This window comes from Cupressus sempervirens, chromosome 11 (assembly GCF_028749045.1).
Source record: "Cupressus sempervirens isolate cs-2001-9-10 chromosome 11, ASM2874904v1, whole genome shotgun sequence".
Lineage (NCBI taxonomy): Eukaryota > Viridiplantae > Streptophyta > Pinopsida > Cupressales > Cupressaceae > Cupressus > Cupressus sempervirens.
The window spans coordinates 369,892,489-369,918,734 of record NC_143128.1 but is presented as its reverse complement, the minus strand read 5'-3'; positions in this window follow the sequence as shown (position 1 = coordinate 369,918,734).

Here is a 26,246-nt window from a genome sequence, read left to right as displayed (position 1 = left end):
GACCTTGCTAATCCTATAACTAACTAATTTTTATTTTTTCTAGATATACTAGATTAGTCAATTGTTTAATTTGGTAATCTTGTAACTACCTAAATTTTTTTTCCAGATATATAGATTAGTCAATTGTTGAATTTTTTGAACAATGTTATTCATAAAATTAGAACATATTAGTTTATATTCTTTTGTCATTCTTATATTTATATATATATTTTTTCTTTTAAATTTAAATGTAAATATTATCATTGAACAATGGGTATATTAACTTTCACTCTTGTAGACTTTTCCTCTTTTTGTGAAAATTGATGATGTGGCACCTATTTTTTGGGGTAGTTCTTACATAATACCCAAAAGAATTTTACCTTTGCTTCAAAATATGTAAAAGTATTAATTCATGGCTCATGCTCCAACACACCAACATTGTGTGTTGGTGTGAGATGCTCTATCATTTGATCAATATATTAGAACCTCACATCTCATCAAATCACATGCATGTTCCCACCAACTCCACTTTTTATAACCACATGTACAATATTTGTCATCAATGAGGATAAATGTACAATTCATAAAAATGAAGACTAATTCCTTGAATTTTTGACACCATTTTAACAAACCATATTTAGCATACATAGCCTTACCTATGCTGGATATGCCACATCAATAATCTCCATAAAATGTGGAAAATTCAACCAAAGTCAAAGTATTTTGAATATTGACCAATAAACATTAGTTGATTAACTATCATTAATTTTAACAAAACTGATACATATACATATATGCTCAAATTTAAAGGAAACATAATTTCGTTACCAAATTACCAATACCAAATACCAGATAACAGATGGTCTAACCCTGATGACCAATGTTGAAATGAGCTCCAAAACTTTTCTAAGAATAGAAGGGCAAGAATATTGTAGGAGTGCTTTACCACCCTACCATGAAGATGTTAAGCTTCCCTAAAATCTTTCCTAACATGAAAGATACCTAGCTTGGCAATGAGGAAGACTAACCATGTAAAACCAAGAGAAGTAATGGAATTGTGCAATACATTATTTATAACTTATTTATAAAATCTCCATCCATTCTAAAAGGTAACATAATGCACTCATGCAATAGAAAAGAAAATGAACACATTTACATTTTCTCAATATGCACTATCTACACATAGGCATTTCCATAAGTTATTTCAATAATATATGCATGTTGTAAGAGTTATGATAATACAACTTTCATAGCATGTGATATATTTGAGTTGTATGACAATTTTTTAGTATTATTCCACCATAAATCTCAAGCTTCTCATTAAATTCTTGGACAATAATAGGAATGATTCATATCATTCTTTCCTAATTTATCAGATAGAATCATACTTTCAATTTCCTAATCACTAGGAACTTTCATCCATTTTGAACAACATTATTCCAAAGTAAAAACTTATGCAACATTTAAGCATTAACCAAAAATATAGTCATAGACATTCATTGTTCATCAACTTAAACTTAATACAATAGGATAAGATATGCCCAAAATTAAGTTATCAGATAAATGCATCTTTATCCTGATGAAATCTCACTAATTTGGTATAGTATATGTCTAAACATTCACAAATAAACAATTAAAGTATTGGTTCAAGATTATACAACAGCAGGGTAACCACTCAAGAAAAAGAAAATTTGGAAGAATGGTTATTACATTTCAAGACAAAACTAAATTCAGTCCAATCAAGCAGTCAAGAACATCATGTGTTCAATAATGTTCAGATTTTTATGATCAATCATAGTAAATTTTGAATGAAATCTAAGTTTCAAGTATTTCCCATCAAGATCTAAGTAATTTATGGTGAGTGTAAGTTAGTAGCTAATATGGAATAAAACTATTGCTAAATGTCATCTATAGAATTTGCTAACCAATGGAAACCATCTTTATCTGGCACAATGAAGACTACAATTGCTCAATGGTCCAATTCTTGCTTTAGTATCCACAATTTGGTGAAGACATTCAACCGTACACCTATGTCTAAGAAGGTCGAAATGATCCCACCCTATTGATCACAACAAACAAGGAAAATGGAGCCTTCCAAGTTTATTCCATCACAGTAGGAAGGTTTCATTAATTTTGAGTTAGAAAGAAAGATGATTGAGGTTGTGGCCAATAAGGGATTACACCTCAAGACCCTGAATGACTCAATGTTAATTCAATAAGAAAATACAATCCATTCTTTAGAGTAACAATTTCTACTCATTGTGCATGCTTTAACATTCAGATTTCAATATAAGAAAAATTTCCAAATTAATACTCTATTGTCAATCGAACAACAATAGGCCTACTAAAAGCCTTCATAAATATTTGCATGTGATAGCAAACAAAAACAAAAGAGGTAACCCTCCTAACTGAAAGATGCTATAGGAAGAAAAATAGACCATTTTTGGCATTATAACACTTAGTATCACCTACATAACAGATATAAGATCTCTAAGTACCAACATATTGTCTTATGAAGCACAATTTAAGAGTAGACATAGCATATATGTTTTCAGCAACTAGTAAACTTAGATCATGCATTCTTCCTATTATCATCTTGATAATAAAATAATTCTTAGTATTGTAACAACCACATAGAAATTTAAATCTCAATACTAATCATGAATTTGACATTTCTTGGTATCATCTCATAAAGTTTTAAATGATAACAGTTGTAGCAGCAGATGTACAATTTACTATAAACCCAATAATAAAAACAACAAATGGAAAATATGCAACAACAACTATGAGTTGATACATTGCCTTGTCAATTACAACCTAAAGATAGGGAGACTGTAGAATTAAACTCTTATCAGCAGACAAGGGAATTTACATGTTTTAAAAATCAATTTCTCAATTTACTTTCATTTGTCTATTTCTATCTAGATTAATCAATCAAATAGATGGGTACACAAGAAGTTACTATTTCTTAAAAACAATAATTAGAATAGCATGAACAATAATATTTTATATGAAACACAAGACAAAAACTACAAACTATTCAATGCAAGAAGCACCTGGTTATTCCAATGATTTCTATTATTTCTTCCACATATGCCTTCGGTCATCCAACTTGAAATTGTCATCCCTTCTTTCAGTGTTGTCCCTTCCTGTATCTTAATCATTTTAAGAAGTCTCTCTCCAAAAACTCATGTTGGGATGGTATTAGGAAGAACTTCTACAAGATGAGGATGGTAGCTCTGTAACTGTCATCCATCATTTTGATTTGTAACCATCACAGCCTAAAATTCTTAAATTATTCATTTAATTATTCTAATCTTTATTGACCAAAGTAATTTAGTATCTAGTAAAAGAGCCAAGTGGCAACACAAGATGTTAGCTTAAAGAATAAATTTGACAACTGAGTGTCAATACACTTAACCAAGATCAAGAGTAAGTGTCGAGTAAGATAAAGTGCTGAGCTATAACAGGTGCTGAGTGATAATAGGTGCCAAGTGATAACAAGTGTCGAGTGATAACAAGTTCCAAGTGATAACAAGTGTCGAGTGATAACAAGTGCCGAGTATAACATGTGCCAAGTGATATAGTTTTGTTTAGGTGCTGAGCTATCTAGGAAATAGCATGTGTCGAGTATCAGAAATACTTCAGGAGCCGAGTAACTCAGTAGATCAGCATAAAAGTTTGGAATTGCACAAACTATGATGCAAACTGGTGCCAAGGAAGCCAAGGAAGCACCAGTTAAGAGAAAGACCACAACTCCTTCTGCTCCTCAATCCAAGAGAAAGAAAGTAACTACCCCTGCACCAAAGAGACCTACCACAAGGGCTGGAGCACAAAAAGCCCAAGAAGAGGCAAAAGGAAAGAAGAAAGACTCAAAGAAGACTGCTACTGAGTCAAAGAAAAGGAAATTTATTCCCCAGCCTGAAACAGATGAGGAGAAAACAGAGTCAGAAGACAATAGTCAATTTCAAGTGGTAAGACACAAACCCCAGACTGTTGTTGATAAATTATGTTTGAAAATTAGGAATAGTGATTTAAAAGATTTAAAGAACCTAAATTTTTCTATGCTCACCAAAGAAGAGCAAAATAAATTAGAGGAATCTGTGTATGCTATGATGGCTGAATATAAGCACACACCTCTAGAATTAGATGAATCTATGCCAAGAGAATTGTATAAAATTGTAGAGGATAAATGGCATTTTTGTTTACAAATGGAAAAAGAAATAAGAGAGTCAACATTAGCTAGACTATTGCCTGATTTGACTAAAGATCAAGTAATAAATGCAATAAAAAGGCACAATAACATATTCACTCCCAAGTATAGAGCATTCAGTATATTGCAGAATAAAATTGAAGAGGTAGTTACCAAATCCACAAGATTGTGGAAAATTGTTTATAAGAAAATAGAAGATGTATATAATGAAGAATATAAGGTAGAAGCAAGTGCCAAGACAAAGGAAAATAAAGTATCAGAAACCAAAGAAAAAGAGTAAAGAAGAAAAGGAAGAAGAGGCACATAATGAGGAGAAAGAGGAAGAGAAAGATACAACTAAGCCACAAGATCAAAGTATGCAAGACATACAGGTATCTCCTCCTATTCCTCCTCATGCCACCATCACACTTGCAGATAACATAAAAATAAAAGATGCTACAGACACTTCAAATCCAAACATCAATCCATTAACTGCAGAGGATTTGGAAATCCTTGACCAATCATCACTAGTAGCAAAATTAAGCTCAAATCCTGTATTGGTCAGTGTTGATGAATTACAAAATCTAGAAGTCAAGGTAAAAGCACTAGTGCCATCCTCGACCATACAAACTACTGGTATTCTATTTCTTCCACCACCACCTCCACCAAGTATAGTCACTTATGCACTCCAAATGCCGAGTACAGCAGCAGGGGAAATAAAAGAAACATCTGAGCAACCAACAAGTTCAACCCCACCTAGAAATCATAAAAGGGATATTCAAGCTAAAGAAAAGGATGAGACAAAGAAGAAGGAGGAGACTACAATACAAACACTAGTTGCATTACCAAAATTTGGTACTCCAACACAGACTCTTCAGCAGCCGAGCATAGATGGATTACAACTGCAAATTAGGACACCAGGCTCGAGCTCGTCAAAGGCAGTCAAGAAACTTCACTATGGAGTTCCTGAGCTTGATGAAGAAATAAAGATCCCATATTATGAATCTAGCACTCTTACTGAAGAAAAGATTAATGAAATTCAGAGTGCATTGGACAAGAGAAGGAGACAAGAAGCACTAAGAAAAGAATACAAGCATAAGCTTACCTTGAATGAAATTAAAGATATATTCATGGAACCCTTTTGCTTACAATCTACAAATGAGTCAAGACCAATTATAGAGCAACTATCTGATATAGTTGACCAGGTGACCAATGAAGACTAGGAAACAAATGCCAGATTGCTTGAAAGGTCAGAAAAGAAGTTCCAAGGTAAGGTAAATAGTAAAATATCCAGTGATATAGCACTATCTAAAGAAGAACTGGCAAAGAAAATTAAAACAATTAAAATTGTACTAGGAAACATCTTTTCCCTGTACAACAAGTTGTGTGATTTTTCCACATTCACACAGGACACTAGCCAGAAAATACTGAGCTTGGAAAACAATCTGAAAATTTCTAGCATGCAACTCCCCACAAATCTAGCTCAGAGTGAGAAGCATTTTGTCCAATCGCTTCACACACAAAGAGAGTTACTTGTCTTAGCAGCAGAGGGGGCAACCACAAAAGCTAAATTGATACAAATTCAATCATCAATTACTCATCATTTGGAACTACTTCACAAGGAGTAGATAAATGCAGAGACAGTCCTCAGGAAAGACCCCAATCTTTCTACATCTGATGGACTTGTACACCTAGCAGTAGATATTGCCATCCAGCATAAGACATTAGATGTCACATTAGCAAATTGGGATGCAACTCTGAAGGTACTCCTTGAAGTAAATAGCACATTTTTGGCTAAGTATGGCATTTCATTGTAAGACCCTTGACATAAGTGTCAAAAAGGGGGAGAATAAGTAATAAGAGTTAAGTACAGGAATGAAATGATAAGTATAATAAAAGAGGGAGATAGAAAATTTTGGGAGCAAAATTTTGAGATAGCAAATTTTGAATGTAGGATAAATTCATGAGTCACATGGATCTTAATTAAGTGTTTTTTCCACTCATGTCAAAGGGGGAGATTGTTAGCTTAAAGAATAAATTTGACAACTGAGTGTCAATACACTTAATTAAGATCAAGAGTAAGTGCCGAGTAAGATAAAATGCTGAGCTATAACAGGTGCCGAGTGATAACAGGTGCCAAGTGATAACAAGTGCTGAGTGATAACAAGTGTTGATTGATAACAAGTACCGAGTACAACATGTGTTGAGTGATATAGTTTTGTTCAGGTGTCGAGCTATCCAGGAAACAGCATGTGTCGAGTATCAGAAATACTTCAGGAGCTGAGTAACTCAGTAGATCAACATAAAAGTTTGGAATTGCACAAACTATGATGCAAAAAATTTTTGCAGTTGACAGAAGGTAAACTTTGAGGGATTTAATGATAAAATCAAATCTTTTATTTTTCCCATGCAACTCACATGCAACCAATAAGAAAAATGATAAAGGCATGCAACCAATCAGTAAAAAACAAGTATTGAGCGAGAAATTGAGATTCAATATGGATCGTAGATCCAAATCAAACCCTAAGTCTTTGTAGTCTTTATAAGGAAGATGAAATTTCATTGTAAATATATGGAAAGATATACAAGGATGCATAAGAAAATCTATTTTCAGAAGCAAGGGTTATCAGATCACAAAGGATCAAGTTTAGGAGAAGGTGGAAAAGGAGCCTGCATTCAGCAATCAAGGATCATAATCTATCAGGTTTATTGTATCTAATACTCTCTAGCAATTGTGTTAGAATGAAAATCCTATGGTGATAGGTTAGCTTTACAACTATTTTGTAAGATCCTTTTGATTAGGTGATTCAAATCCTTTAATAGGGTGACACTTCATGTTAAGTGTTTGTAAATCCTCTAACCAGATCACTATTAATACAGTGTAAAGCCTTTAATAGGGAAAACCATCAGAAGTGGTTGAACAATATTGCTGTAGTAAATTTTTGTGGATATTATACCCACCCCAGTTTTATCTTCTTATTCCTGGAGGGTTTCTGGGTTACCAAATTCCAGTGTTATGAGTTATTGATGCATGAGTTTTGTTACATGTTTATTTGATGTATTTACATGCATGCAATTTACTTTAAGTTAGAATTTTTATTGACTAAAGTGTGGTACTTATGATTCACCCCCCGCCCCCCCCCCCCCCCCCCCCCCCCCTCTCATAAGGACTCTTTCCATATTTGAATATTCCAACACAAGAATCCCTTTATTTGGGTATGGGAAGAGCGAGTTGTGACATCCTCTCTCCTTTAGAAAATGCATTGACTTCTATCTACTTATCCAAGTCAAATTTTTTTTGCTTAATGAAACCTATATTTCATTAACACATTAACACTTTAAGTCTCATGGAACTATCCTTTCAAAGACAATATTAACACATACTTGAAGTAACAAGTTTAGAGAAAATAACACACATTTGTATAAGCACATATATTAGCAATGTGGCATTCCCTCTATTGCATTACAGGAACAACACAAAAGTATTAGTCTATCATTTTTTTTTTTTTAATTAAATCAAATATCATATGGAATATCTACTCAAATACTTCCTTATTTTTGTGATTCTCAAAATTCAAGTAACATATTACCTTAAAAAATTTATGAGATCACACACATACCTATGCTTACTTATCATAACTTGGGACACATGGATTTGAGCCTGCTAGTAAGTACTTCATATCCACTTCCTGCTATAAATATACACATGTGCTCATAGTGATTTTAGCTCATTCACAATATCAATATCTCAAGGAGATCAAATCAAGTATTAGGAATCAACATTTTTCCTTTAAATTTATAATTTCTTACTCATCTTTTAATCACATCTTGACCATGAGTAACATAAATAATCAACCATACATACCATATGTACCATCTAGTATGTGGTGCTTGCTAAGTGAGTACTCACCCACATCAATAGACCATTGTCCAAAGAACATAATCAAGTAATTCAATCTCATTACATCTAACTCATCCTCATTTGAATCATCATGAAATATAATGGCATGCACATATAACATCATCAATGTAATAATTAACATTTAATCATCATTATGCATCTAACTTCTTGCTAAAATTGGCATACCACATAATTACATCATATAGCTCCATACATTTAACCAATATAACAAAAAGATCAATGATAAAAGGTCACACAACCAAATGTGTCAAGTAACATTGACCCAAGTTCTACATCAATAGATAATTTTACCAAATCCCAAACACACATGTTGACCAAAGGGTCTAAGTTGGGTGCATAATAGCTAAGTCTATGTCGAACACCATATCGACTAGGAGTCAAACAGATAAATATAGAGGACTACATCATTGATCAGTATTCATTGACTAGATTGACTAAATAAAAGGAGTCAACAACTTTCTATAAAGTAGAAGTCACATACATGGTGGATCATCACATATACATAACACCAATTAAAAATATTTCCATAAATAAATAAAATAAGGATCTATACATAGCCTTTTTGCATTCTCATAGAAAGACAACATTTCCATATACTTGCCACATAGGCCAAAAAGTCAAGTCAGGTTAGTCAAAAGTTGACTACTAATAGTTGAATCAATAAGTAGATACAATATCTTCAACTTAATCTTGCAACTTCATTCTATTTTCCAACTTACAAGTCGAAATGATAGATGCAATAAATATTACATTTCATAACCAATTATCGATCAAATTTGTCAAACACAACATGTCATCACATGAATATGCTATAAATGAAAATATCAGAAGAGGTGACCTACATGTCTGACTTTATTTTATCATATGTAAAACCCATGTCCTACTAAGCAATTGCCACATTATCAATTTCAAGAACATATAAATAAGAAAACAAAACCTGAGTTGAATAGTCAACAACTATTCCAATCACCATAATCAAAGGTTAGAAAATAATTTTCCATTTTGAGAATGTAACACATGACATTATCCAAGAAATCCATCCATCAAAATGCATGATTTAATAAATATACAAAGTATAATTTAAAGCATCATACCTCAATGGGCATCATAGAAAATGTCAACCGACATGTTGGACATGGAACAATAAGCACATCATACAAGTGCAGTGTCATCTATCATATGATCAGTACCATTAAGTAAATCATTTAGGTATGCTCACCAATAAGCACACATTGTGATGTATGATCATCACGCTATTAAATCATCACATAAAATATGGTTTGAGGTGCTTTAACCTCACCAACCATAGAGTGAAACCTCCCCTAGGATTCTTCCTGACACAAAGAATACCCCAAACCTAACACAAGAAGCCTAGCTTCCCAGAACAAGATGGATCATATGGATCTGGTGTGGCCGTGAAACACACTGCATTGCAACCATGTGCCTAGTAGCCTAATCATAGAATGTAGTAGTGAATAAAAATAAACTACACATCTACACATAGATAGTAAAACCAAATAAGCATAACCATATACATATATGCATTATCTAAAAAATAAATGGCTTGGCCAAGCACTTATAAAGCCAAATCTACTAGTAGAAGAAACAAGAACAACATGTATCCATTATATAGAACTGGTAGATAGAGAAATTAAATGTGAAGTATCCATCTATCTTTCCCATAATTGCTACATTGCACCCAGCCATGAAGGAGATTGCATATCTCAATGCTATTCTAGACCAAGATGTTTAACAAATTCTAATTTTATTAAAGAGAACACTTATGATTATTCCTTTCATAGGGTACAGTCAACATATCAAGGACTGTTTGATTACTTTTGAAACTCATTTATCACATATATGATTGTTCTTCACATATAAGAGTGACATTTTCTTCATAATCTACTCCCTTATACATCATATCAATGCTCCACAATGAACATCATAGATGACATCACTTCCATAGCACAAGACTAGCATCATCAAAAATACGTACACACCCTAGCCACCTCAAGATCAAAGAAATCTTAAAAACAAGATTCATAATTCTCAAGTCAAAGTCCAAAAAGGAGATACAAAACCAAAATAAAAGTGAACAAGAGTCACAATAAATAGGGCACATAAGAAATTGGTGGATGTGTGCTCATAAAAAACATAAAATTTCAAGCTAGTCCTTCATCACATCCAAGTTCATGAAACCAAACATAATAAAATGAAAACCCAATTCACTTAAATCACAGTGGCTCTCACTACTCACAAAGAGGGAGTAGATGTTTAACGACACCTTGCATCCAAGGGTCACTAAGAACATAACCAAACTTCTCATGCATCACATGCAATTTATCTTGATAATCATACATTTCTATATGCATAATGGAACATGTAATACTTTTGCAAATGAAATCCATGTTCTTCCTACTTATCATACTAGGTTACTCAATGAACCTCATGAATCTGTCATAAAATAGAAATAAATTCTTGCACCACATGTGCATCACATGCCATTTACATAATAAAAAGACATTTTTTGTTGCTATCACAAGCCAAATCTTCATTTGGTAGGCTCTCATAGCCTAGTGCAAAAGTCAACCATCCTTTCACTATCTCAATAGTTCAATTTTAATACTCCAAGACAAATATTATACCATCACATGGTTTAAAGTAAATATAATCATAAACATATGAGGTACGCAATTTACCAGTCATTCCATAAACTTTCCATTTTGACAATCTTTTAAGGAATGCAATTTTGACTCAAAATCATGACATGCATAAGGAACATCATATCCTTCTATGTCAAAAGTAATCATAGCTAAGAGACACAATATGCAACCCATGTCATCATCTTATACAACATAAAGTAAACTAGTTGACTTATACTTATGTGTCTAGCATAGTGAACTTAAGCCCCAAGTGTGGAACCAAGAACTCTGATACCATATGTAAAGACTACCCCTGCAAAACCAATGCCACATCAGTAATCTCCATAAAATGTGAAAAATTCAAAGAGATTCAAAGTCTTTTGAATATTGTCCAGTCAACATTAGTTGATTAACTATCATTAATTTTAACAAAACTGATACATATACATATATGCTCAAATTTAAAGGAAACATAATTTTGTTACCAAATTACCACTACCAAATACCGGATACCAGATGGTCTAACCCTAATGACCAATGTTGAAATGAGCTCCAAAACCTGTCTAAGAACAAAAGGGTGAGAATATTGTAGGAGTGCTTTACCATGCTACCACAGAGTTGTTAAGCTTCCCCAAAATCTTTCTTGACGTGAAAGATACCCAGCTTGGGAATGAGGAAGACTAGCCAAGTACAACTAAGAGAAGTAATGAAATTGTGCAATACATTATTTATAACGTATTCATAAAATCTCCATTCATTCTGAAAGGTAACATAATGCACTCATGCAACAGAGAAGAAAATGAACACATTTACATTTTCTCAATATGCACTATCTACACATAGGCATTTCCATTAGTTATTTCAATAAAATTTGCATTCTGTAACAGTTATCATAATACAACATTCATAGCATGTGAAATATTTGAGTTGTTTGACAATTTCTGAGTATTATTCCACCATAACTCTCAAGCTTCTCATAAAATTCTTAGACAATAATAAGAAGGATTCATATCATTCTTTCCTAATTTATCAAATAGGAGTGTACTTTCAAATTCCTAATCACTAGGATCTTTCATCCATTTTGAACAACATTATTCCAAAGTAAAAACTTATGCAACATTTAAGCATTAACCAAAAATATAGTCATAGACATTCACTATTCATCAACTTAAACTTAATACAATAGGATTATCAGATAAATGCATCTTTATCCTATTGACATCTCACTAATTTTGTATAGTATATGTATGAACATTCACAAATAAACAATTAAAGTATTGGTTCAAGATTATACAATAGTAGGGTAACCACTCAAGAAAAAGAAAATTTGGAAGAATGGCTATTACGTTTCAAGACAAAACTAAATTCAGTCCAATCAAGTAGTCAAGACATCACATGTTCAATAATGTTTAGATTTTTATGATCAATCATAATAAATTTTGAATGAAATCTAAGTTTCAAGTATTTCCCATCAAGATCTAAGTAATTTATGGTGAGTGTAAGTTAGTAACTAATATGGAATAAAACTATTGCTAAATGTCATCTATAGAATTTGCTAACCAATGGAAACCATCTTTATTTGGCACAACTGAGACTACAACTGCTCAATGGTTCAATTCTTGCTTTAGTATCCACAATTTGGTGAAGACATTCAACTGCACACCCATGTCTAAGAAGGTTGAAATGATCCCACCCTATTGATCACAATAGACAAGGAAAATGGAGCATTTTGAGCTTACTCCATCACAATAGGAAGGTTTGATTTGGAAAGAAAGATGATTGAGGTTGTGGCCAATAAGGGATTACATCTCAAGACCCCAAATGACTCAACATTAATTCAATAAGAAAATACAATCTATCCTTTAGAGTAACAATTCCTATTCATTGTGCATGTTTTTACATTCAGATTTCAATATAAGAAAACTTTCCAAATTAATGCTCTATTGTTAGTCAAACAACAATAGGCCTACTAAAAGCCTTCATAAAGCTTTGCATGTGATAGCAAAGAAACACAAAAGAGGTAACCCTCCTATTTGAAAGATGCTATAGGAAGAAAAATTGGCCATTTCTAGCATTATAACACTTAGTATGGCCTACATAATAGATATTAAATCTCTAAGTACCAACATATTGTCTTATGAAGCACAATTTAAGAGCAAACATAGCATATATTTTTTCAACAACTAGTAAACTTAGATCATGCATTCTTCCTTTCATCATCTTGATAGTAAAATAATTCTTATTGTTGTAACAACCACATAGATATTTAAATCTCAATACCAATCATGAATTTGACATTTCTTAGTATCATCTCATAAAGTTTTAAATGATAATAGTTGTAGCAGCAGATGTACAATTTACTATATACCCAATAATAAGAAAAACAAATGGAAAATACACAACAACAACTATGAGTTGATAAATTGCCTTGTCAATTACACCCTAAAGATAGGGAGACTATACAATTAAACTCTTATCAGTGGACAAGGGAATTTACATGTTTTAAAAATCAATTTCTCAATTTACTTTCATTTGTCTATTTCTATCTAGATTAACCAATCAAATGGTTGTGTACACAAGAAGTTACTATTTCTTGAAAAAAATCATCACAGTAATCAGAATAGCATGAACAATAATATTTTATACTAAACACAAGACAAAAAGTACAAACTATTCAATGCAACAAGCACCTAGTTATTCCAATGATTTCTATTATTTCTTCCACATATGCCTTCGATCGTCCAACTTGAAATCATCTTCCCTTCTTTTAGTGCTATCCCCTCCTGTATCTTAATAGTTTTAAGAAGTCTCCCCCCCAAAACTCATGTTGGGACAGTATTAGGAAGAACTCCTACAAGATGAGGATGGTAGCTCCATAACCGTTGTCCATCATTTTGATTTGTAACTATCACACCCTAAAATTCTTGAATTATTTATTTAATTATTTTAATTTCTATTTACCAAATTAATTCAGTATCTAGTAAAAGAGCCAGGTGGCAACACAAGCATCCCTTTGTTTGGGTATGGGAAGAGCGAGTTGTGACATTGGCCTAAAAATATTCTCTATTGATTCTACTCATTCTCACATGACCTATATAATCATGTTTTATCAAACTATTTAGGGATGACCAATAACAATTCCATTTCATTTTCTAGGGTAATATCATTTTGAGATATTCTATCTAATGATTGCATTGTCATCTATGATCTTTGCATTCTTTCAAATAGTTGGCAATCTGTATCTTTGGCCTGATAGTTGATTTGAACACTTTTGAGGAATTTAATCAAACATATATCATGTTTCCTCTACCCATCAAATAAGTGCCATGATGTGTTCCAATTGTTCTTCTAAATGAGGTCCCTTTTTAAGTTCAACACTGTATCAAGCAGTTCACTATACCACACCAACACTTTTTCTTTAGAGTTTTCAATGCCCCTGCACCAATCCAACTTAAGTGTATTCTGCAACTCATGAGGTAAAATCATCGTGATATATTTTCAAACAACTGAGATACTTCTCATATTTTGCATGCATTTCTACCATGGAGATCAAAGTATCAGAGGGAAATAACAGACCTTCATCACTACATAATTAAACCAATAAGCTTGTAAATAGAGAGTTGAGCATTGAGAGTGCCTATAAATTTCAGCATTTTGGGTGTGAACAATCAAATAACTAACTTTTAATGAGATTCATTAATCCCTCAATTTTTTACCTCTACTATTTGGTAGAGGTTAAGAATATTTTCATAATAGGCATTTTGGATTTCCTATCTAATATTTTTTACTTTTGGAGGTTAATGTTGGGTGGTCAAAACAATTTTTTTTTGGAAGTTATCATTAACCTTCTTTTTGGATAGGGAGGTTAAGATTTGGAAGTTTTTTTCTTAATTTTCTTTTAGGACCCATTTGGTTGCAGGCATAGGAATGGGGAATAGAAGAGAAAATTTGAATGGGAATGGAAATGGGGAATGAGAATAGAAAATTACAATCCAATTCCATTTATCTCTTGTTTGGTTGCACAAACTTGAATTGAAGATTGAAGGTTCGAACCCCATCAAATTTTATGAATGAAAAAGAAAAAACATAATTTAAATTTTAGCACCAATGTGTAGATTGCCGGAAATGACATTGACCACCATTCATGTCATTGCTACTATTGAATTTTGTTGGTTTTCATTAGTTAAATAGTTGGCAGTGACATTTACTACAAAGATTAAAAATATCACAATTTGATAGAGATTAAAAATCTACTACATTGCCTTCCAAAATCAACCCCATCTAAAAACTTTTTTCTTGCGCTACATAGACGAGACCCCTATTTTTTAGATCAGGTAGTTGCAGCAATCAAATATTATCACATTAAGAGTGTTTGATTTTTGAATAGTAGAGAAAGAATGGGTGGAATACAAGCAAGATGGAGTACGGTAAATTCTACCCAGATCATCAATATCATTAGTTTGAAAATGGCCATTATTTTTCATTTTGGGGAGCTCCAATAGGAAGTTATAATGAAACAGATCTAAAAACATTTTCAAATAATAAAAATTCAAAATGTGAATAGGAATAGCAATTCCAATTACAAGTATTTTGAAGAATGGACAAATGCTCATTTTGGGGCAAAATGGGAATACATATTCCTATTCCCAATTTCGATTTGGCGCACCAAATAGAGAATTAAAAAAGAATTCTAATTTTCTATTCCTATTCTAATTGTATTCCAAAAACCAAATGGGCCCTTAGGGAGGTTAAGATTTGGAAGTGCTTTTCTTAATCTTCTTTTTGGTTAAAAAAGTTAAGAATTGGGATGGAATTACATGTTTTGGAGGGCATGGTCAACCTTGAATAACTCTTGACTTAGATGGAGCTAGAGATGAACCTAATACATCAAGATCCTAAAATCATTAAAAATACAAGCTTGGATTTTGGTATGCTTAAACTTAATTCGACTCAAAAAGGTAGAATTTTTGCAATTTGATAAGTACAAGAACCATGACAATAATTATATGATATAAATTAGTTATTCTAATTATGATTGGTTCAAATCATTCCGTTTAAGAACTCTTTTTTTGGAAGCTTCCTCCATATTATCATTTTCAAAATGCAAATACTAAAAAAAGAATTTCAATTTTTTTAATTGAAATAAAAAATATAAATGATTATGCACTCAAATACATTATCTAAAATAAAATGTTAATAACAACAATTTAATTAACCGTCTTATTGCAAACTAACTATAATATATAATTTAAAAAATTCATTATATAAATTTATAATAAAAAGCCTAGATTAATTATTATTTGTTGTAATTAATTATTAGTGTTAAGCTCAAAGTAGACTCAAACCTAAGACTTTCATGTGAGAGGTTCACAAGTTACCATTGTGTGGTAAGCTCTTGCCTTAAATTCTATTATCTTTTTATAAAGAAGACAATTTATCATATTAAAAGAAAATTCAACTCTTTATTCACAGTAAAAGAAAATTAAATTTTTTTAATAAACTAAATATAATAATTTGTCTCTATTTGTTTAATCCAATCTAATAAAATCTCAAATAGCTTATGATAATCATATAACACTCTCAACTATAAAAGCAAGTACATGTCACTATATGGCACTTGTTTTAACTATCTAATTATTTCTACAAATTATAACTTCTTCTTTTTTGTATTAGAAATACCGAGATCAAAAAGAAGTTACACTGTATCCGAGAGACCCATCAAAGGCATAGCCTCAACCAAGAAAACATCAACAACTGAAACTCTAACGAACCAACAGAGCAAAACTACTGCAAAATGTCAAGATATAGATCAACCCAGGCGGTCCAGCCGAGTGGGCCTTCCATCCATACAATATTTTTCCTTTCTTGGATCTAAGACAGAATAAATAATTCCTCCTTTTTGGCATTATGGTTCTTTTTGTTGGCTTGGTTCAGCTTCCAGCAGGTGCGCTCAAAAAGTTGCAAGTTATCCATAGTCCTCTGCCACTGGTATCCATACTTGAGCTCATGAACAAAAAAGGTCGCCTGCCCGTCTTTAAGAAATTTTTGAAGTTTATCCTTCTCAATCATAGTGGTTTGGACCTGCAAAAAAATTTTGAAAAAAGTGAGTTTTCGAAAAAACTCAGTAAGAATCCTTGGCTTACCTTGGTACTTTTCCTCATTCCTGCATTTCAAAATCTGCCAAATAATATTAGAGGACAACATATTCCAAAAAAAAGACAGCATTATAACTTTTTGGGATTTATAATTATAAAAATATTTTTATAAAAAGTTTGCTAGTCATTTGTACTTTAAACATCTGTCAAATTAGAAAAAATCTTTAATTTAAGTTTTACGATTTTTAAAATAAGCTACAAGTACAATTAAATTGATATTATATAGCTTATTTTATTTTATTTTATAACTATTTTATTTAAAAACTCAATATATATCAAATTTTTTCATAAATTACTTATTTTTTAAAATATAAAATATTTATAAAATATCTTTAAAAAATTAATCATATATATTACAATTGCAATCTTAGTTGACGTGGTTTTTTATAAATTCATAATTTTGACATATTTTAAAATATCTAATAACACTATTTATTGACTTTTTTGGGGCTTTCACGTGACTTTTTATCTATATTAGCATTGCCTCTCATTCTTGAAATATTTTAGGGTGTGCAATACATTGGACACCCAATCAACTTAAGAGACTTTGAAAATATAAGTGCAAACTTAGAGTAATCGCTACAAACTATAGAGATGCACAACACACATTTTATTAGTTGCTTGCAACATGAAATTGTTTTTATATTGTGATTAAAACTTTGGGCATGTTATGAGATCATAAAAGAATTCAAAATTAACATTTCTCATTTGAATAATGTTGGCCAGGCCAAAAGTTCTTAAATCAATGACACACCAACAAATAATATTGTCAATGTACTATCTATGTGAATCCATTACATAGTTTTTGCTGGAATTGAAATTTGTTTGTATAGAAACTTTCCAGTAATGTATATAATTCCCTAAATGAAACTATAAAATGTCTTCTTATATATGATTATGCTCCACAACATATTCATCCTAAACATACTTCAACAAAGCATCTTTTAGAGAAAATGAAAAATAAAATCCTTCCCTCAAATTTACATGCAAATTTTAACATGAGACTATTTAATATAGTTATATCATACCCACAACTAAGTATAAAACATTTTTCTCACTCCACTTTAAGAACATACTTAATTCACTATATCTTACATCATAAAGCACTATACTGTCAGCAAGAACTTTGATGCTTGTGTTCCTTGTTTTGAACACATTTTTTCAAAACATTGCTTCAAAAGCCAAATAATTATCCATAGACTATACATAAATTAGGGAATTTTGCATTGATTATTCATCTCAAAGTATGGTATTGCAAGCCCTCTGGAATAATAATTATTAAGATTTTATGGATCATTTGAATATCACATACTAAGGCTTGATTATGAGGCTAAAAGTTTTAAATAGTCAAAGTTGGCTTACTTTTTTCAAGTTTAACTTTTAATTTTTTCATTAGTGTGTGATGTTTAAGAGTAGCCAATTTTCTCTACTATTGTAACATGTCCTTTTAAAGTGTAGGAGGGTCATCAAATTTTCCATGAAACCATTCCATTCAACAAAAATCTAGTATCCCACATCTGCAAAGTTAATTTTGAGAAATATAAGAACTTTATAATGTTACTTTGAGAAATATAAGGATCTTTGTATAAGCAATAAGAAGATTTATTAGTGGTATTAGATTTTTATAATTTCTATTTATTTCCTTTGTATAAATAGTAATAAGATTTATTAATGGTATCAAATTTTTACAATCTATAGTTGTTTTTATTAAGTTTTAAGTTTTCAATCAACCATTTTTATTTGACTAGATTAAAATAGTACACATCACCTAAATTTGACTTAAGAGTGAATAATTTTTTTAGTAGACCCAACATTTAATGTTGTAATTTATTGTGCACTTTTTTCAATGGACTTCATTTCCCTATATAGATATTGATATAATATTTCCCCTCGATAATATTGTTGTTGTGGTTTCTATTTGCACAATTGTAAATTTAGTAAAAATATTAATATAAAGCTCAAAATTATTTAATGCGAACATATTACCCATTATTTTGGAATTTTTATTTATTATATCTAAATAATATTAAATTTATTTCATAATTATATTAAATATTGAAAAAATAGTTATTAAAGAATATTAGTTTGTAAATTACTAGTTTCTACCATGACAAAGAGCTATAGAGGTATTGCACAATAACTAGCGATTAATCTTTCACAATATGAACCAACCACCAATCTATTTATTTGTAGCTTCCATAGTATATGTTGTATTAAATTAGAGAAAGGTATAATTTTCTTAAGTTTGAATTATTTTTCAAATATTTATTAACAATTTGATCAGACAAAAGTGTCATTGATAGATCACCAAATAGAAAATACAGATTACAACTTGAAAGAAAAGGGACCCTCTACAAAGTCTGTGACATCAGATGGTGTAGTCATTACTTGAATCAATGGTTCCTAATTGAGGTTAGTCTTCTTGGCACTGCTAATTAGGGGTTGGTAGTGGTTTTCATATGTAACACCCCCACTAGGGAACCCAAGGGAACAAGAAATCTAACTACTAGATAAGTGCAATTAAATTTTTTGATGAGATATGTATTATTTCCATAAACAAATTCTATTATACAAAAATCAAACATGAGGTTATTACCCAACCTAAGTCCTCTTAGGCTCCCTTACAGTTGTTACTAAAGAAACATCATCCAACATAATTGCATATGTAATATATATCTATATTTACGATGTTTGATAGTTTGTGATAATTTAATGTTCATATCCTACTTAAATGTAAGTTAATCAACTAAGGCCATTACCTCAAAACTAATCATTGAATTCATGTAAACTCTACTATTCTTATTAGTTCAATTTAGACATTAAGATGAAGATAAATGTGCATTAAGATATTCATTGCCTTATTAATTTATATTCATTTATATGCATTAAGTAAACATAAACATTTACAAGTTGATAAATATAGTTAATGTACCATAACTACCCATTTCTTACAAGTATACTTTCCACAAGTTATCATTAATAACACATCATTTGAATATTAGGTTAAAAGGTAATATTTTATTTCCTTTCTATATTGAATTAGATACATCACAACATAGCCATACCTAGGTTTATTTTCCTTTTACCCATCAACATAAAGAGATACTTAGACAAATACTATTATTGAAATGATAACTTTTAAAATATCTACTACAATATGTTTACTTGTCCCCTTTCCTTTCTCTAAGAGACACCCTTTCCCTTTTACATTGTTTTGAACTTTAAATTACATCAATATATATCATTATGTCACATACTTTGATGTTCATACATATACATGAGAACATCTCAACTTAAAATGATATATGTGAATATAAAGTCTTCAAAGACTAATTTGGAATGGAGAATGAACAAGGATCATCCATGAGACCATGAAGACTACTTTGATAAAATTAACCACCCAACCACATGAAACTGAAAAATCCCACTCCCTTGAGCTAGGAGATAGAAACCATGATCTACACAAGATGTGACAGCTAGGATATTCCTACGGTAGTAGATCCCTTCCCAAAATAAGGCACAAAAGTGTATATAAAACAAAATAGAGCAAGAAGGACTACCAAGGGAAAACACATGAAGAGTGAGGGATTCTAGGGTACTAACTAGGTGAGTGTCATTGCACATTCATAGGTGTTGGGATCCATGCCCTAGGGTAAAGACCATCCTTTTTCATATATGTATTCTCCCCAAGTACATAAGGATGATATGGATGATCATGTAATGTTAGGATCAACCCCCTAGACTAAGGGTCATTAAGTGCACAAGTGTCCTTTCCCCAAGTACTTCAACAATACAACCTTATTATCTTATTTATAGATGTGAAAACCAAAACCCCCAAAACTCATAAGTTTAATTAATGTTATCACTTATTAATAAAATCATGTGTAGATCCAACCTGCATATAACTTTGGTTACTAATGCATAGGATCCTCTAGTAGCCCCTTTTGGGCCCCAACACCTATGGTGAGTCATTCACCTAGGGTACTTAGTTTACCATACCCTTCAAGAAAAAAACATTTAAGCATATAAAAGCACATGACATTGAATACAAAATCCATATTAATATCAATACATTTTTTTATTGGGTTTAGGAAACCTCTAGTTGTCCCTATTTCATTGGACAACCCTAAACCCTAATCTAGCCTTTGACACTCATTGTAATGCCCCACCAAGAAACCCAAAAGAAATTAACCTAAAGTTTTCACTAAGTCTAACAAACATACATAAACACAATCCATAAAATAGATTACATATCTTAAGGGTCCCATGACATTGAATCACTTTTAAGATTAATTAATACTAAAATCAATATATAACAAATCCACATTAAAGAATAACTACAAGTATGAGTCCATTTAAATAATATACAATTATCTCGAATGTCACTTGGCAATAATCAGAATGCATAATCATCCACTATACAAATCATAGGATATGAAAAGCTAAAAGAATAGTACATCATAAAATAAAATACATCATCTTGTAAGATCTCTAAAATCAAATACAATGCAATAGAGTATAACCATCCATCATAGTGCACAAGAAAAAAATGAAAGGAAATACAAAATAGAGAACTCCAACAACGACATTGAACTATCAAATCTCAATGGTAAAATTAAAAATCACTACCACCTGACCTCGTGAAACTTAAATGGTCCACTCCCATCACACTAAGGAGATAGTCTAAAGTCCCAAATAGGATAACAAACCCAAAAGTCAAATCCAACATCTAGGTCAAGGAAAACCTAAAAGTAATCTATCTCAAAAGTACCAAGGCACAAATGACATCTAAACCTAGAGGCAACAATGACACTTAGGAAATCTACAATGTAAGTGGGAAAGTGCCATCACATGAACCAACTCTAAGGTTACCCTAGCGGCCTCACTAGACCCTAGCCCCCTAGTGATTCTATGTGGCACTAGTATCCTTTCGTACTGACAAGGCATACTAATGAAGTAAGGTTGCAACCCAGCATCCTCTATACTCTCATCCTAGCTTGTACTAGCACCCAAGGCATGGGCTTGGAAAAATATTGACTCTTATTTATTCATTTTACTCTCATTTAATGAAATGTTGATAATGGGTTACCCAGGCAGCCACTTTAGCGCTCTAGCCTCCATTGCAAGCCACTTCCCAACATGACATAAAGATAACCTACCCTAAGCTCAATAAAAGTAGAAGGTCTCATACGACCATCAATCACACACCATTTCTTAAACAAGCAACTAGAAAGCACTAAAATATTACTGATCGAAAATCATAGATTTCACCAATACAATCATCCTAACAAGATTTATCCAAAATCAAATATACATATACAAAACCATGACATCACCAAAAATAATAACTTTTGGCCTCTAGTAGACATCCTAAAAATGGTCAACACTCTAAGTCAACCCCAAACCCAACACACAAGAAAACATACAACTAGTAGTGTAGTTTCATAGATTTTGTTTGGTTTTGAATACATATAGTTTTGATTTAATGATATGGTTCAAGTTTACATTTCGTTATAAATTTTTGACTTGAGAAAATTTATAATTTTCCCAAATAATTGAACCCACTTTCCCTTTTTAAATCAGAACACATGATTGACACTAACTTAGAAAATCAATGCCTTTATTAAAGCTATAAAAAAATTAAATAAAAATTATTAGATTATTAAATAACAATTATCAATTGATTAATAAAATAATACAATTTAATAATAATCATAATCATTACTTAAAAGAATCTAATAAAAAGTTATTTAAAATTACTAAATAACATCTAATATTAATTAATTTAATTAAATATAATTTAAAACATATTAATTAAATTAATTAACAAAACTATATTAAATAAAATTTATTAAATATAATTTAAAAACATATTAATGAAATTAATTAATAAAAAGTTATATTTAACAAAAAAATAAATTTAATAAATTTAAATTTTAAAATAAAAAATTAAAAACATTTTTTAAGGTCTGTCGGCCTGCCAATAAAGGTTGTTGCAGTAGTACTGCTTCGCAACACTCCTAAAGATCGCCGCCAGAAAGGAGAGGAGGGGAGGTGGGCTATGGTGGCCTGCCTTCCACTCACAATTTTTCATTTTTTTTTGTTTTATTTATTAAAATAATTAAATATGCCCCCCCTTCAATTTCAATTATATATATATATATACACACACTTTTAATATGTGATAAAATTATCACAGTAAAATCATATACTGTGGTAATTTTATTAACACACACACGCACACACACGCACACGCACACGCACACGCACACACACACACACACACACACACACACACACACACACACACACACACACACACACACACACACACACACACACACACACACACATATATAATTTCCGCCAATAAACTGATAAGAAAAATATGAGAAATCAATCGAATCTATATAAATCATTATTGTTTTCTTTTCTAAACCAACTCGCATCAAAATATGGTTCTCTAAAGTTTTATAATGGGGGTTTCCAATTATCAATTCATATACAGATAATCTCAAAATGAAGAACAATTAAATTGACCACAAGGGTATCAATCAAATTTAAAACTCTAAAAATAGATTCATCCAGACACGAAGAAGTCAGAGAATTCTAAGAATGGAAACTATTGTACAAAATCCACAAGATCCTACCTAGATCTGATACTAAAACCACAAACGCACGAAGCTCGCAAGAAATTTTCCCTTCTTTTGAAAACCTTCTTCTCAGAAATTGCTCCTCCAAATCTCGGTATGGAGAAATGAACTCTAATTTCCTAATAAAGAGTTTTCCTCCAATTTAGGGCTTTGATTGTGCAATCATGTGAAACCCCTTTTTCTTTATTACTTTATTATATTTTTATTTTCATGTGGAACCTTTTTACAATTTAATTAAAATATCTTTATTAAATCAATTTCTTTCTTTCTTTAATTAATTCTCGAGATATTTTATGATAAAATATTTATTAACTTAAATAATAATAATATTTAGAGTTTATTATAAAAATAAAACTCCTAAATATGTTATTATTAAATAAAATAAATATGATTAGACCAAAATTAGGAATTTAATTATATCTTTAAATTTAATTCTTTTATTTAATTAATTTCTTAATTAAGTAAATATAATTAAGTATTGATTTTTCTTTATAAAATTTCCATTAAACTAAATCATTGAATACTTTTATAATTTGATTTAATTATAACAGAAACTCATCACAGATCCACAAGACTAAATATGACAACCCATTATAAAGTACAAAAAACTAGATCAAGCTCAAGGTCAAAATCATGAATTTACATCACTTGACAAATTCGAAAGGGTAGACAACTCAAATACTTGTCCTACTTTCTAGGACAATTGGTTTAAGTTTAGGATTTGGACTCAATAATTATCTCCCCTCTTTTACCATTGAGATATTGGGATAGGGTATGCTCATCTTGGCAATTCAGGGAAGTCGATACTTGGTACTTGCAATCTACATAAAATCCACACATGTACATACACATATAATTTAAACTAAATAGGCAATGATGGTGAGTGATGCACCATGTAGATCTTGACTAGCAAGTGACTATGACTCTCTCCCTTAACCATATCAGAAACATCATACATAAAGTAAAACATATAGGTACACCATGCACATACAAGTATGGGGTAAGTATCTATAGAAAACACATATAAATAATCTATCTAACTATCATCATGAGATAACTAAAAACATTGTATACTAGCATCATCATCAAAAGAATAATCATTTATACATGAATTAACTAGTACCAAGGCAACTCATCATATAATCAACTAAGTATGAAATAATATCCATAATATGGAAAGAAAATGTCACTAATCATCAAGCATAATCATAAAGCTAGCCTAAAAGAGTTTGGTAATAATAATTGAAAAGTAAACTAGGGGTGGGCATTACTCATGAAAAGGAGTCAAAATATTTTATACCTGATATAAATACCATATTTATTATATTTAAGTTTCAAATAAATCACCAATATTGTAGGGCCTCTCATGTTCACAGTCTGTACCTTTTTTATTTTGATTTGAGAGAGACTTGATACTCTTATGATATGTACTTTGAGATGACCTGAGGGTCAGATGTTATACTTTGATTTCAATACCATAGGTGCTATGACAAATTTGAGAGATTTTTTTAGAGAATCCTCTTCTAGAGGATCGTGTTTCTGTTCATTGTGAGAGCTCTGAGTGAGATCTTTGTGAGGTCAATCTCGTAGGATTTGGCTTGGGTATACCTTGCTTTGTCATTATTTCTAGTAGCTTCAAGAATCAATTTATTTTACTGTATTGTTTCCCATTTCAGCCCCTTTTGCTACAGGTAGGGATCTCTCATTTTCTTATTTCTGCTCAAATTTTGTATCTATTTTTGGTAGTTGTTAGTCTAGAGGCTGAGAACTAGTGTTCCCCTCCATTTTTGTTTGTTGATTCTGCCCAGTTGGTCAGGTATGAAAATTTTCCCTATTTTTGGGATGGGGGTTTAGTGTTTCACATCATGATGCTGGTCATTTTTGCATACGGTGTCCAAACCCAAATTTTATGGTATTTTAGAGGCTTTTGTGCCCAAAGATCAAATGGGTTTTAATTTAAAAGTTTTCTATTTTTTGAGCTTTTACCTTGTTTTGTGTGTCACCCTATTTTCTTGGGTTTTCTTGGCATGATGTTGGTGATGGACCTAGATCATCTATTTGGATGTTAGTCTAACCATTGTTGCACTTTTATGTTGCATTGGGATGCATGTCACATCTATTTTCCTGAGTTTATTTTTAGTTAGTGTATTTTTGCACTATGTTATGATCTTCATGATGGTGGTGCGCCACACACGAGTATGTACCCATATATTTGTTGGGTGACTTGCGAAGCCCAATCTTCCATGGCACTTCCAAAAGTTATGATCATTAGGGTTTGGCTGGGAATATGCATGCCTATGAGTCCTCATTGTTGGATGAGCATGGGTAGGGTAGGGTAGCATATGAAGGGGCTTCTATATTGTAACCTAGTGACTATTTCTCATTGGTTGGAAAAGAAATTTTTATATAAGTGATAACTAAATTAAAATACTAGGTGGTAATAAATATAAGATAATTAAAATGTTGGATAGAGTACAGGTTCAGTTCAAAAGAGTTTCCACCCAAATTGTGTATCTTCTGTTGGGGAGTGTAGCTGCCAAAATTGGCTTGGGCTTTTGGATGCCAAGAGACTCTCCATGATGTCAGCCCCTACTTAGTAGCCCATTGAGTGTCTAACCAAGAACTGTACTACTTGCATTGTTTCATGATCTTGGTTTTGGTCATCATTACTATCTGGTATGAGTGTTAGCCATGGAAATTTTC